General features: G+C 48.5%; 1 protein-coding gene across 2 annotated transcripts in view; it reads left to right on the top strand.

Moving 5' to 3' along the window:
* lrrc8aa (leucine rich repeat containing 8 VRAC subunit Aa) overlaps positions 1 to 15,844 on the top strand; it is a 43,198-nt gene that overhangs the window by 10,185 nt on the left and 17,169 nt on the right. The gene's annotated exons all lie outside the window — the stretch shown is intronic.

Below are 15,844 nucleotides of genomic sequence, written 5' to 3'. Positions count from 1 at the left end.
TGTGGCAGTTTGTACAGAATGAGGTGCCACTTTGACGTACTTACAGTCACATCTGTAGTTTTAGTCACCTCCGAGTGGGTTAGGTGATTCAAGTGCTTAAAATGAGGATTAAATTAGCGCTTTGGATCCCCCTTGTTAGTGGTCACCCCGGTGGGCCGCAGTGGCTGCAGGTTTTCATTCTAATCCAGTTGCTTAAGTAGAAGCCGATCCTCGTCAGAAACGAATCTTAGTGAATTTCATGGTCTGTGTGACCACAGGGGGGTCCCCTAAACTCCCAGACACAAGTCCCGAGTTCAAAATAACCCCATCCAAGTGAAGCAATTCTTACTCTTTCTCTCCAGCGAGCAGCGCCCACCTCCTTCTGACCCCCAAGAGTGATTGGAGACGCCACCTCCTTTTATGTTGTCATACGGGCACTTCCCAAAATGGGGAGCTACCCCCCCAGCAGGGCCGCCCCCTCTGAACTACAAGTCTCAAACTGGGACCAAACCAGAGGAGCGTTGCCCCTTCTTAAGCTGGGGATGAATTGTCCCCGATGTCCAGGCTCCTCCTGTCCCTCCATCATACCTTCTCCCCATCTGGGATTAGAACTGGGAACTATCTCAGCCAGGCTGCTCCTCCATCCACATGATCCATCCGTTGTGGCCTTCTGGCCTGCTATGGCAGTGGGGACATCCGCCCATTATGGCATCTGCTCTTGTCCTTGCCGTACTCTGCCATGACAGGTCATTCTTATGCCGTAGATTTTTTTTTTTCTTCCTTTCCAAGGATGTCATCCAAGTGCTCTGAAGCCCAAAAATGGACGAACAATTCTCAGTCGTCCTTCTCTTCAAAGTGTTTTATTAAACCAGTGTTGGGGACGAGGGACAAAGTCTAAAGTTGGGGTGCTAACCTTAACCCACCCTGTTTAGTAATTAATCAAAAAAAGAGGAAAAAATGGCAGCAAAGTCGGCTCACAAACTGGAGCCCCTGCTGGCTCTTTGCTAAGGGTCTCCCTGTAGGGGTCCGTCCTGCAGTAGGTTCTGGTCGAGACTGAGACGCCTCATTCGGACAAACTGCCACCTTTATGTGGTTCAGACCGGCATGGCCGGGGCATCTCGGAGGGATGAGGGCGGAGTCATTTGACCTCCAGGGGCGTCGTCTTGGAGAGAGAGGCAAGATTGTTAGTAACGGCGCCCCCTCTCGTCCCTTAGTGGTATTGGATACCTGATCTGAGCCAACACCAGATAGTTCACGGTGGAAATGGAGAACTGCAGGTGGCCTTGTCATTTGCATCTTGTTGCTAATAAGGAGCCATTAAAACTGTGAATGCTGCTGTTCTGAGACTAAAATAAGCAATTAGGGGTTGTGGACATTTGCAGATGTGGTCGTGTATTGCTGTCCTCGTGTGCCCGGTTTGACCTGACGACCACAGTCGGGCAGTAAGTGTCCTTTAGTCTGGAGGTGCAGGCTTTGATTTTCCTGGACCTTCTACCTGATGGCCGCAGCTCCAACAGATGGTGACCGGGGTGTGCTGGGAGGACTTTTGTAGCTCTGCGTAGACAGCAAACGTCCTGCAGGGGGAGTAAGCCGAGTATCGGGGGACTTTTTTGCTTGCCTTATGACCCTCTGCAGGGCCGCCTTGTCTGCTATGGAGCAGATCCCATCCTGGGTTATCTGATTGTGGGTGAGAATATTCTCAATGGAGGGGCGATAAAGAGACCCCAAGCCCCCCGTTGTTCCAGAGTTCATTTCCTTCACGTACACAGGAAGTCGAGTCTTAGTTTCGCTTTCTTGGTCAGCACTCTGGTGTTGGTGGACCACGTCAGGCACCCCAGTAGTCTGAAGATGGACCCTCTCTGTATTTGGGCCCCATTTATGTGGACGGGGAGAGGCTCGTCCCTCCTTGTCCTGAAATCAGTCATGAGCTCCTTGGTGTCCTCTAGGTGTCATACCGAGGGGTCTGTGGAGCTCCTCTATAGGCCGGGCCGGGTGGGTGAAGACCTTTAGAGGCCCCAAGCACTTCACAGATTTTGGTGCCCCCGTATGTATGAGCTGCACTCCTTCTCAGTGGATGACTGAATGGTACCGGCGACATGACCAAGACGAGAACGATCACGTGGGCCTCGGTGGGCCGTGTGCCAGTTACCACATTCTCATTTTCTGGTGTTCCCAAGATTAATATGCAGCATATCGTTAACTTTCATTTTTATTTTTCTGTATCTATCTGTGTATCTTTTTTATTTCATGTGGGAGCCCCTTTATGTTGAACCCGCCCCATTTGCAGTTTCTGTGGTGCCCCCGATGCCCTAAGCACAGGCCCATTTTGCTTAATGGTTAATCCCCACCCCGTCAATGGGCCCCCTTGTTACCGTCCAGCCCCACCACAGTTGTGTCATCGTGGGTGTAGTGGAGGGGGTGCTCAGCACGGGGCACCTTTAACTTAAGATCTGCCACCGAGAAGTCGGCACACGAGGCTGCGATCGCCCAAGGCAGCTTTTTATGTGTATAAACTGGTGAGACAGCACGGTGGTCTCGAAGATGGCGGACTCAGCCTGGTATCTTTACACATATCTGACCTGAGATGGCGTCTGTGTGCTGCGGCCTAGCCTGCTGTGCCCGTTTTAGGTTTTTACTTTTGAGTTTTTCTGACGGCCTTGCTCTCCTCGATCCCCCAGCCTATCTTGACCGGCAGGACCCCCGCACTGTGCTGAGCCTGAGCCGCCTTCAGCTTCTTCCTTCCTTCTGTTCGGGTGATTTGGAGGCACCGCTTGCTGATTTTCTATTTCATTTTCTCCCTAGAACTCCGTGTCCCTGTAAAGTTCTCCCCGCACAATGAAGCCATTTTACTCCTGTGCTCTCCTAACTGCTGAGCTCACATTTTGAAACGTCCTCTGTGAGCAGAAAGGGAAAAAAAAAAACAAAACGTGGAGGTCCTCGGAATCGCAGCCCTTGGGATCGCATGTCACGCCGCTGGCTGGAATATTAAAGAGCGTTAAGGTGGACGGATGTGTAAAGGTCACGCACCCCCCAGGGCATGAAATGGGACACGGGTAAATATTTAACTCTTAGTTTGTATTAAAGCCCACCCTGCGTTTGCCCATTGGAGTCTTCAGATTTAGGAGAGAAGGGCGGCCCACGTGGCACCAGGAGCTCCGGGGCAGTCAGAAGGAACGGCTCTGCTCGCTGGAGCGTTTTGTGTATTTTTCTTTTTAAAGAGCAGAGTTCCTTCTTTTAATGAATAATGCGGTTAGGCGGACTCCGATTAATGGAGGCAGCGACACACAAGGGTGGCATGGTGTACCAGTGCTGGAAAAGTACCAGGAAAACCCACATTTTAAAATGGTACTTTAGCAGTGTTTTCAAGTAAACGTCGGCTTTCCTCTCAATCCCCCCGCAAATGCCAATGGAAAAAAACACCCGCCATGTACCGTCGAGAAAACAACGTAGGACTTCACGGGGCGCCCCCCCCATCGCTGCAGTGTGGTGCACCACATTTACACTTAATGCTTCAGAACCATATTGTGATTTGAAACTCTTTACGAATCCCCGAGGGGAAATTGTGGGGGGGACAGCCATTGCAGAGCACCCCCCGGAGCAGTCGTTCAGGTCAAGCGCCTCGTTGCTCAAAGGCCCAACAGAGTAGGATCCCCTCCGTCAGCGTGACGCGATTTGAGCTGGCAGCCTTTTCAGATAGCAGCCCGGGTCCTTAGCCACCGAGTTTTGGTCTGAAAGCTGGCACTGATACCAAGGTCCACATCTTAGTACCAGTGCAACAGTAGAAAGCCGAGTACCCGGGAGGCGGTGCGCACAGCCAAATGTGCCCGTCTGTTCCACTTTTTGAATGATTCAGCAGATAATTTTTAACGTGTTTGGCTTTGATTAACTGTATGCAAGTTCAGGAAACTGTCAGACTCAATCCACCCTTCATGTGACACCATAACGGGGAAAGTGAGAGGAAAAAATATTAAGGGCTTAATGGACCAGGAGATGAGCGTCAAAACCGGAAAGATGAAGAGAAACGCACAACCGGAATCCCGATATCGAAAGTAAAATCGAAACCCTTGGCCAAAACTCCCGACTACAGAGAGTTTTACAGCACAAAAGATTTGCTTTGATGTAGAGGTGGCCCGATGACGTCACACGGCGGCATAAAGCCCCCAAAACAGCGGTGCCTGTGAGAACACAAACTGGTGGTGTGGATCGCTTTAGAAACAAAACCCCTAAAATCGTAAGAACCGTCCCTGACCGACCACCTTTGAACCTCCTCAGCCCTGGTGGCACCTGAATACCCGACCCTTTAATGGCGGTCAGTGGTCTTTCAGGTGCATTGACGCAAAGATGAAACCTCCCAGTGCTGCCCCCCCACCTCACACGGGGAGGCTCTCGTCCCTGAGGCAGAATCTGCTCCAAGGCTTTTGGCCGTTCAGTTGACTTCCACTGCCAGGGAAAATGAGAAGCTTTAGCGTGGAGGTGTGGCATTCAAACAATTCCTCCCAAATACCTTCTACACAATAACCCACGTAAATGGACGGTGAATCCTTGCGTTTCTCTACTCTTCTCCCAACTCCTCTCTTTAAATTGGATCCCAGGAGCGCTCCGTTGTGTGGCCCCAGTCTGACAGAAGTACTTCGGGGTCAGGCAGATGTTTCTAGAAGGCAGTGATGGTGGCACTCCTGGCATGCTACAGGGCTGCACCATGGGACTACACTTCCCAGCATGCCTGTGGGCTAAAAAAGGGGGTAGTGACACAAGAATGCTGCCCTGCAGTATTGTGAGTATAGTGAGAAGAGGCGCTTTATAAATGGAAAGAGTTCTTCTTATGATTCTAGACTCCAGGAAGGCTCACTCCTCTGATTACGTCATCCTTCAGGCCTCCCTCCCTGGTGAAGGATCAAAGTTCTTGACCTGGATGGGATGCCATGCCGATCTCTAACGACACTTACAAGGCTGATCCTCTCTAAAAGCTGAATGTTCCCTTTGGGACAAATGAAAGTCCTGTCAGCATCTCTGAATGGAGATGGAGGAAATCCCAGCAGGCCCTCCATCCGCCCATCCATTATCCAACCTGCTGTATCCCAACTACAGAGTTACGGGGAGTCTGCTGGAGCCAATCCCAGCCAACATAGGGCGCAAGGCAGGAAACAAACCCTGGGCAGGGCGCCAGCCCACCACAGGGCGCACACACACACCAAGCACACACTAGGGGCAATTTAGGATCGCCAATGCACCCAACCTTCATGTCTTTGGACTGTGAGAGGAAACCCACGCAGACACGGGGAGAGCATGCAAACTCCACGCAGGGAGGACCCGGGAAACGAACCCAGACGGGTCTCCTAACTGCAAGGCAGCAGCGCCACCATGCCGCCCCTAAGAGAGAGATCACATGGGTTAATTTCTGTATGGACTCCTTTCGAAAATAAGCTCTGCTTCTAAAACACGGAAGACGTGTGCGACCCGTACTTGTGTAAAACACAACAGGCGCCATGCAACGTGACTCCTCCGCGTCCGCCATGTTGGAATGCAGCTTTCGTTTGTGAAAGACGGCCAGTCAGGGAATGTGACGTTGTAATAAGCAGGAGCCAATCAGGGACGGGTCACGTGAGAAGCACAAACCAATCGGAATGCAGTTAGAGGCTGCATTTTCAAAAGTCTTTGTTTTCGCCCCTCCACATGCCGACGTTTTCAGAAGCTTGTGACCCTGGGAAGCTTTTTCATAAAAGGTGGTGAAAATGGAGATGTAGTACGTATGCCACCCAAGTCGCTGGCACACGCTGTGACTGCCCCCATCTCACTAAGATGACATAATCAAAGTCTTCATCCGCAAGGCACTGGACAGTCATGTAGTGTGACGGGGACTTGAGGTGCAAAGCGTGACGCATACAATGGCGTTGTAACGGCAAAGGTGCAAGGAAGGCTAAGAGAAAATCCTAGAAAACCAAATGCAGTGAAGCGCGATGAGTACAACGCCCGGACGTTGTGGGCATGGCCTTAGTCACACGCCCGTCTTATCAGATTCTTTGTGTGTCTTGTCACAACAGGAGCACTGGCTCAGGGTGACGCGGTGACTCGCATGCTCCCCACGCTGTCACTTTATCCACTGGCCATCATGGTGCCACACAAAGCTGGCCCCATTCACAAAAGGGTGGCATGTCCGCCTGCACGAGAAATCAACGGAGGGGGGGCCTCTACCTGTGCCCACCAAGGAAGTGTCTGGAAGAGCTGGCTGGAGCCTTTGTGCTTGAGTCTTTAACTTGTCATGTTATGATCGTGTGACTGATGAGTGGCTCTCACGGTCAGTCGTCCCCAGCTGTGTTTCTGAATGGCAGTCACCCGCCTCTGCTCTGAAGTCCATCACGTGCACACAGGAATTTCCATGCAGGCTTCTGACCATGTGTGGGTGAGGGCACCGAGGTGGGTTTTCATTCCCAATGTTGTTCTTTTACTATCAATGGCGGCTTTGACGCTGCACTTGTGGACGCGCTGCCATCACATTTGTGTCTGGTCCTGACACCGACCTTCTAACCTGCTGAGCGAATTTAGGAGCTTGGTGTCCGTGTGACTTCTGATTTAGCCGCTGTTTGACACCACCGTTCGGAGGGCCCTCCTGTCCATCCCCTTCTTTGAGGGGGGCACAAGTCACTGTATCAGCCGCCTGACTAGCCGAGCATTCTGGGTGTAATCAAGTTTGACCAGACACCAGTGATGATTGTAATTTGATTAAATAACTCCTTGTTATGGACCTGCCATGGAGAGGGTGGCACCCGTCTGGACGGAGGGGACATTTACAGAGTTAATAAACGTCACCCTGTGGGATTTGATTTTTACAACCGCATCAATCCGTCCTCGACATCGTTGTATGGCTGACAACTGGGGGGGTGTCGAGTCTTTAGAGAAAATGGCCGTGAGGTCCTCGCTGCATACACTCGAGGGCTTGTTAAATTTCCTGGTACTGCACGCTGTGTTTTTGTGATCAAGTTGTTATAATAAATACAAGCTGTGTAAGATGAACGACTTCTGTGTTTTTAACGCTAACGGCTGCAGCGCACCATCTGTAGGAATGCATGTTGTAAGGCAGATGGTAATAAAATGCATTTCATTTTTCATTCCAACAGATGGGGCATCAGAAACATTAGCACTCCTTTTACAAATACAGTATTGTGCTAAATAACATTGACACCAGTAAGCAGACGGGGACACACACACACACACACACACACACACACACACACACACACACACACACACACACACATACACACACGTCCTTTTTTAGGTGGATTTTCTTTCTTTTAATTTTTGTGCTCCCTTTCATTTTCCTTCTTTCTTTCTTTTTTGTTTCTTTGTTCTCCCTTTCATTTTCTTTCTTTTTTCTTCATCCCTCCTTTCTTTCTTTCTTTTTGTGCTCCCTTTATTCATCCCTCTTTCTTTCGTCTTTCTTTTTGTGCTCCCTTTCATCCCCTTTCTTTTTTCTTCATCCATCCTTTCTTTTTTTTCTGCTCTCTTTTATTTTCCTTCTTTCTTTCTTTCTTTTTGTGCTCCATTTCATCCCCCTTTTATTTTCTTTCTTCTTTCTTACTCCCTTTATTCATCCCTCTTTCTTTCTTTCTTTCTTTCTTTCACTTCTATGGCTAACACACCTAAGGAGTGGGCTGCTGTATGCGCTGCTTCCCTCTGTGTCTTGTGTGCCCCGTCTTTCCCTGGCATTGTATCGGGTGTCCAAGCAGCTCCACACATTGAAGCCGTAAAGTAGCCGACGTCCCGTAGGTGACATTCCTCTGGTTGAAGTGGATTTTGACGGTGCATTCTGTTTGAGATTCTCAACAAAACTCGGAACTGTCTCGATCGTTGTTTGGGGGGTCCGAGTTGTTTCATGCACACAGTCGCTTCAAGAAGAAGCAGAGGACCTCACAAGTGTCTCCATATGGCTGACCCATCGTGGTGCTGCCGATGTGGACGTTACTCGGGTTTGTGTCTTCCACCCTGCCCTCATTCAGTAGGTGACTTGTTGGAGTGAAGGTCCGTTTCTGCTCGCACACACAGGATGCCCACCCTGGTCCGTTTCCAGTTCAAGTGTTCAGTGTGTGACGCCGTGTGGTAAGAGAATCCCACCCGGGCTTTTCTGCCGACGTTCTTTCTGTGCCTTTCCGTGTTGTTCTTGCAGATTTTTCCATTTCTGTCTGCACAAACTGTCATCCTTGTCCGGGGTCCGGGTGATTCGTCGCCATGAATTTGTTCAATGGTGGGATGTGGAGGTGTGGGTGGCATTGCCTCACGCGATTTGTTTCTCGAATGAGCTCGTGTGTTCTTATCTAGTTGACGGGGCTGCACACTTACAACATCCTGGAGACCCAGAGTCGCCGACACGAGGGTAAGGACTGATGATTAAATTTAAACGTAGGTCACGCACACTGTAGATTAACATCAGAACACTCGAGACGAGGACGGGCCATTCAGCCCAACACAGCTCGCCAGTCCTCTCAAAACTCGACTTGATGTTTTCTTGGAAGAAATAAGTGGAAAGTCCCAAACATCTTACTGTCCACCACACTACTTGGTCGCTCATTCCAAGTGTCTATGGTGATAGTGGACCCTCACGGCAATGTGGACGTACCAAATATAAAGGGGCCTTTAAATATAAAAAGAGTGAGTCTGTGACCCAAGGGTGACATCCTGAAACACGCAGGGTGGCAGTGGCACACCTCAGGCTGCAAGGTCCGCTCAAGTTGTGGTCTTACCAAGTGATGCCCTCCAGTTTACTATCAGATTGATCATGTAAGGCGCTATATGAGTGACAGGAGCAGACTGTAAAATGGCTTCTAATGAAAGTACAACAGTTAGATAAGAGCGAAGTCACCACGATGACCCCTATTGAGCCGAACGAAGTTCACAAAACAGATGAGTCATCCCCTGGGCCACCGACATCTGACCCATCGTCCTTATCAGCCTGCGCCAGGTTACGGAGGTCCACTGATAGCAGTCGCTGTCGGGGGCCAGCGTGAGACCTGAAGAGAGCTGCGAGCGTCACAAAGAGCCAAAGCCCACCCTGATCAGTTTGTTCTCAAGAGGCTGGAGGTGCAGAGTGTCAGCAGTGACTATCAGTGAGGCTAAGAGCGAGGGTCTCATCAGAGCATTGGTACTGAGCTAAGGGGGGCAGAACAGAGAGGTCCTTCAGAGTGGCACCGTAGGATGTCCATTTTTGGGTCCCCGAAACTTAGGACAAGGGTCCATAAATAATCAGGAGGAGATGGAAAGAGATTTCTAAAATTCAAGGAGAGTCCACAGGCGCTACGCTCAGGACCACTTGGTCTTTAAGTATCCTGCACTGTACATGAAGCATTTCTCTGTGGTCCACATTAATATTATTACTAACATCTAACATTATTATTTACCTGACCCCCTTTATCCAGAGTGACTTACACCGTTTCAGAGGTACAATTGGTGACATTTCTTTTGTTTTTCCAGTTGGAGTACAGGCAGGTGACGTGACACAGTGGCATCACTAGTGAGATTTGAACCCACAACCTCAGGGTGTAAAGTCCAAAGCCAAACAACTACACCTGCCATTCTCAGGGCCTTTACAAAGCTGAAAAGAACTCGTTTCACACACCAAGGACCTTCCAAAATGAAAAGGTGAATGTGAAGTGACAACCCGATAAAGTGCCAATAAAGAAGTGCAGCATGGCGGAGGGACCTCGGCACAAAGCCCTTCGTGGCGTCTCCCCTCTCTTGGCTCGGCTCCTCCAGTTGTAAAAATAAAGAAACAAAATCCTAAGCACGTCTGGCCTTTGTGGAATTTAACAGAATGGCGTCGGTGTCCACACGCAACTTGAAATAAGCAGACGGCGTACGCCTCCGTGAGTGCGCGTGACACACCGAGGCTGAAGTCCCCGATGGCCCACACTCTGGCGCTTCACACAAAACTTCAACTGCATGGTCTGGATGATGGGGACGGCGCCAGTGCGATTATTCTACCTGCTGCTTGGACCACCATATCTGCGGGCCAGCTGTCTGCTTTATGTGGGCGCTGAAAATTAAAAGGGAGCGAAGTTAGCGTTCAGCATCCGGCGTACGTAGCAAGTCTGTTATTCATCTGTTATCTGCTGGCCTTCTTATGCTGCCTGCCTGTCTGTCTACCTATCATATTGGGCCTTCTATCTATCTATTATATAGCGCCTTTCATGTCTATCTATCTATCTATTATATAGCGCCTTTCATATCTGTCTATCTATCTATCTATCTATCTATCTATCTATCTATCTATTATATAGCGCCTTTCACATCTATCTATCTATTATATAGCACCTTTCACATCTATCTATCTCTATCTATCTATCTATTATATAACGCCTTTCACATCTTTCTATCTATCTATTATATAGCGCCTTTCACATCTATCTATCTCTATCTATCTATTATATAGCGCCTTTCATGTCTATCTATTATATAGCGCCTTTCATATCTGTCTATCTATCTATCTATCTATCTATTATATAGCGCCTTTCACATCCATCTATTTATCTATCTATTATATGGTGCCTTTCACATCTATCTGTAGGCAGACCAATAAGAGAGCTGTGCCCTAACTGCCGGTCTCTCTGCCCACCTACACTTTGTACCCCTTTTTCCTTCCTGTCTGTTTTGTTCTCCTCTAACTTTTCGATATCGGTGCATATTCATATTTTTTAGTGTCTGTTGTTCCTCTCTGATCTCTCCATCCGTCTTTGCTCCTTTTTTCTTCCCCCTTTTTTGATATCGGTCCATATTCACATTTTTTGTTGCTAAGGTAGTTGCTATGTGTCACCCTCACCTGTGTGACCCCCCAGTAAATGACCTGTTCTTTTCTAAAACACCAGGAGGCTGTGTGGCCCACCATCGGACCGTCGGAGCATATTATGGAAGTCACTTAATAAAAGTAACAGACTAGCTGGAGTCCATTAAGCGGCCTGCCACCCAAATGTCTTTTGATATTCAGTCAAACCGCGTCGGTGGTCTCGTGTCTCGCCACACATTACGATAAGACTGAAAACATGACGGTAAATAGCAAACTGGTGGATTAACATTCGGTAGCACTGAGGGATGCCCACTGGGGTCTGAATTTTCCACTGGCACTCTGGTTACAGCCCCAGGTGGGCCGGGTGCAGGTGGGTCTGTCTGTCGGGTGCCACATTCTCAAGTCTATAATTCCTAACATTTTGCAGTCGCTCTGACACCGTAAGACGCCTTGTGACTGCGAGTCCCATTAATCGCACTGCGCTCTATGAAATGTACTTCTGGCTGGCATGCCCTGTAGCGATGGGTCCTAGCTGGTGCCCATGTTTGCTGGGTTACACTGTGGTGAAGATAACTGGGACCAGTTAAAGTGGACACAGATGTCCTAAATTGCATTGCACAGATGGTCACTTTAGTCACTTTGATGTTTTCTGGGACACCAAGCTGAGGAATCCTCTGTGCACATTCTGCAGACCACCGTCAGAGCCCCCCGTGTTTGTTAAACAAATAAATGCGGGTGAATGGGACTTCCTTTTATCACTCTGTCACCAGCTTCTCCTCCTGCTGTGGTGGCCTCTGAGTCCTTATCAGTGCCCGCCACTGGCGCCTGCTTCATTGTTGTCGATCCCCCCAAGCTGGGCTCTTTAACTCTGACGAATGTCCACAGCTTGTTTCTCTTTCCTTTTTACTTTTCTCATATATGAAGTATCAGGTAAGTCTTGGAGTCACCCGAAGGTTCGATGTCGAGATTTTGATGAATCTCGAAGTTTTTAGACCTCCCTGAGTCCCAGAGTATCATTTTTAGAATTCTGTCTGTTTGTCTGTCTGTCTGTGTGTCTGTAAAGACGATAACCTGAGTTCGCTTTCACTTACGTCAATCAAATTTTGCACACAAGCGTCAGATACAAAACGTCGATTTCTGTCAACTTTTGGCCTCTTTTTGCTAACCGGAAGTGGCGCTTTACCGTTTGTTCATGCAGCTGCAGAGTCCGATTTCTTTAATAATTGTTCACTATATAATTCATTTGATTTGATTTGTTGTTGATGGTTTTTAACTCTTTGAGGGCTGAATTGTCCAAAAAACTCAGTTTTCTGAAAAGCACACAAAGCAGTGGCTTCACACATAAATCCACATAAAACCTCTCTTGCCATGTGCTGTGGCTGCTGTTGGCATATGTTTGGCATCTCTGACGGCAGTGGCTGTGTGGGGGCACCTCAGTGGTTAGCAGGAATACACGATGGGCAGGCTGCCAGGCTGTCTTCACACAGCAGGTGGGTGGCAGTGGCGATTGCAATGTGACGCAGTCTGGTTTGTACCTCTTGACATCATAAGTGGTGGTCCTACCAGGCAAACGCTTCTGTAGGCGCATCAGCTACACGAAAATGTTCAGCGCCACGATCAGCTGGGGACCGATCGGATGATACGGGGACCTCACTTTCGTCTTCGATCTCCATCTCCAGATCACTTGCATCATGCACAGAGTCCGACAAGTCCGAGTCCTATTTAACGAAATTACGTAAAACGTCCACGGAGCATTCGGCTTTGCACATTCGCTTTGGTCTCTCGCCAGATGTCGATGCCATTTTAGAGGTTGTGTTAGGGCCCTAATCGAGGTCAAATCAACAAACCTACGGAACTTTCCCTTTAGCAAAGGGAGTCAAACTAAAACGGAAGGGCGAGTTTTGTTGCAGTTTACAGCTGATTACCGTCCTTTACCCCTGAATATTGACAGACATCAGCCCTGAAAGAGTTAACATACATAATGTAAAACAGAATCCTTGTCTTACGGTTTCCTCCTCAAATATCCATCCCCATATCCGAGTATACGAGAGAGTCGATTCTTTCACTTGACCACCCTACCCTGTCTGCGTACGCCGACTCCATTCGGAGAGCTGCTGCCGATCCCGACAGCTTGAATTGAAGACGACGCAATGACATGTGGTGTCACAGGCCGCGGGGACGGTGGGGTCACCTCCAGAACAGTAGCCGTGGCTGAGCACGAATGTGAGCCGCTGGGAGACCCCGACTGGGGCATCGAGAATTGTATGAGAAAAGCGGCTCAGGTGGCAGAGGACGTGACGCCCCGCTAACAGCACTGCTTCAGTCTGGGAGACGATGCTCGACGCCAAAATTTAAAGCAAACAGAAGTAGAAATCATTTCATAGCGACGGTAATAAACTTCAAAACTGGGCTTCTGTTGAAATGAGAAGCGATTGTAGAATTGTAGAGAGAGAGAGAGAGAGTGTCAAAAAGTAAAGGTGACTTCCCCTGGAACTCCGAGGACAGAAGAAGGTCGCAGTTCTGTCACTCCTTCTCCTCGCGGTCTCCCTGCCATCTTGTGTTGCTCCTCTTCATCTTCTGAGCTGCTCTGCTCTTCCTCCTTAACCTCATCATCAGAGGTGAGCCTCGTTAAGGCGATGTGACCGTGGAAGACATTCAGACTGCTGCTGTCTCTCGCTCTGCCTTGACCGTTGTGGACGTCTGTGGCCGAGGAGCAGCAGGACTCATTTTTTTGATTGCTTTCCTCTTCTTTTTGCTGCAAATTGCAGGTTTCAGTTTTCTCTCAAAGCATAACACACGCAGTACGTTACGTTGGTCACCGACTGTCTGTGTTCCTGAAAACGTGTCTTGTCTTATTCTGGGTTGTTTGATGATCTGAAACATTTAAGTGTGAAAAAACCATGCAAAAAAAAAAAGAAGAAATCAGGAAGGGGGCAAACACTTTTTCACAGCACTGTGAATGATACTCGACCAGACACATCCAAGCTTGATGGTTGCCAGCCCTATGAATCCAGACATCACTTGAACAGAACCTTTCTAGCAATGCGACGTTGAAAAAGAAAGTTCTGAACGAGAAACCCACCACTCCTCGGTCAAAAGAAATTCCAGAACACCTGAGAAAGAAAGTCGGGGAAGTTAGAAAGCAATCTCTGAAACGTGGCACCGTGAGGGTCACCATCTCCAAATGGAGAAAACCTGCCCAGGAGTGTCTGGCCTAGCAGAATAAAAGACTCCAAGATCACATAAAAACTCATCCAGGAGGTCAGGAGAAGAACATGTGAGGAGCAGCAGACCTCCATCAGGTCAGCTCATGACTCCAGTAGAGAGACACTGGGCAAGAAAAAATGGCATCCATAGGAGACTTGCTAGAGGAGAACCACAGCTAAACAAGAAGAGCATAAAGGCTGGCCTGATATTTGGAGAAGAGTCCAGCTGCAGTCAGGACACTTTCAGGCCTCGGACAGATCTGAGCACTTCAGACACTGTGAGGTCCGTAAACCGACGCCCCCTTCTGAAGCCCCTCCCCTTACTCAGACGTGTATTCAGAATTGATTAAAATTCTAAACTATCGAGGTCTGTCAGTTCTGTGTCCGCAGCACTCATTTTGGTGTCGCGTATTAGAAACAAATTGAACAACAAATCTTCACATTTTGTATTTTATAGAACACGTTTTATATCAGCGTTTGCCGGGTCTCGTTCATGAGGCTGCACTTTTTAATACGTTAGTTATAGACTGCACTCCATGGAGTAGTGGCTCTGTGGCTGAGGGTCTACGCTGGGAATCAGAAGACAGACAGACAGACAGACACTTTATTAATCCCAAGGTGAAATTCACAAACTCCAGCAGCAGCACACTGATAAAGAACTATATTAAATATCAGAGTGATAACAATGCAGGTATAACAGACAATAACTTTGTATAATGTTAACGTTTACCCCCCGAGTCACATAGTGTGGGGTCTCCTCAGTCTGTCGCTGAAGCTACTCCTCTGTCTGGAGATGATCCTGTTCAGTGGATGTTGTGGATTCTCCATGATTGACAGGAGTCTGCTCAGCGCCCGTCGCTCTGCCACAGATGTCAAACTGTCCAGCTCTGTGCCTACAATAGAGCCTGCCTTCCTCACCAGTTCATCCCTCTTCTTTATGCTGCCTCCCCAGCACACACCCCATAGAAGAGGGCGCTCGCCACAACCGTCTGATAGAACATCTGTAGCGTCTTATTGCAGATGTTGAAGGACGCCAGCCTTCTAATGAAGTATAGTCGTCTCTGTCCTCTCTTACACAGATCATCAGTATTGGCAGTCCAGTCCAGTTTATCATCCAGCTGCACTCCCAGGTATTTATAGGTCTGCACAGTCACCTCTGATGATCACGGGGTCCATGAGGGGTCTGGGCCTCCTAAAATCCACCACCAGCTCCATGGTTTTGCTGGTGTTCATTTGTAGGTGGTTTGAGTCGCACCAGAAGGCTGACCCTGTACAGTATAAAAATGGGAAATGTGAAGGAAGAAGATGAAGAAGAACAAATGATATGCTGCACTCCGCTCCATATTCTTATAGACTCTGAATTGAGTAAATCGTAGAATTTGTGTAAACAGTCAAAATATGCAAATACTACGGGCCAGACGTCTCTGTGGTCCTCTCTGTGTATTATTTCTGGTGTACAAAATTTGAATACAGTGGAACCTCGGGTCACGAACGTCTCTGAACACGTACAAATCGCGTTACGACCACAAAGTTCACCAAACTTTAGCACCTGTTCACGACCACACCCTCGGGTGACGAACAGGCCAGTGTCCCTTCCAGTTCGTACGCGCCGATGATTTCCGCACGTGCTCAGTCTCCCCCTGTGCGTTGTTCTCGGTCACACGTGTGTGCATGCGAGGTTAGTTTTCTTGGTTGCTGATGGTTAGTTTTTGTAGAAATTACGAAGTTTTCATTTTTTTCCCTATGCTTAAAACTCATTTAAAAAAAAAAAAAAAGTGTTTCCAGCGAGCGGTTCGTAAGGCCGTGGCGTGAACTCCTGCGATGTTACTTTTCTCTGTTCAAGGTTTTCTCCGTGTTATTCAATGTTTTTACGTTTAGTTTACTA

Source organism: Polypterus senegalus, chromosome 9 (assembly GCF_016835505.1).
Source record: "Polypterus senegalus isolate Bchr_013 chromosome 9, ASM1683550v1, whole genome shotgun sequence".
Classification (NCBI taxonomy): Eukaryota; Metazoa; Chordata; class Cladistia; order Polypteriformes; family Polypteridae; genus Polypterus; species Polypterus senegalus.
This window is presented reverse-complemented; position numbering and strand designations above follow the sequence as displayed.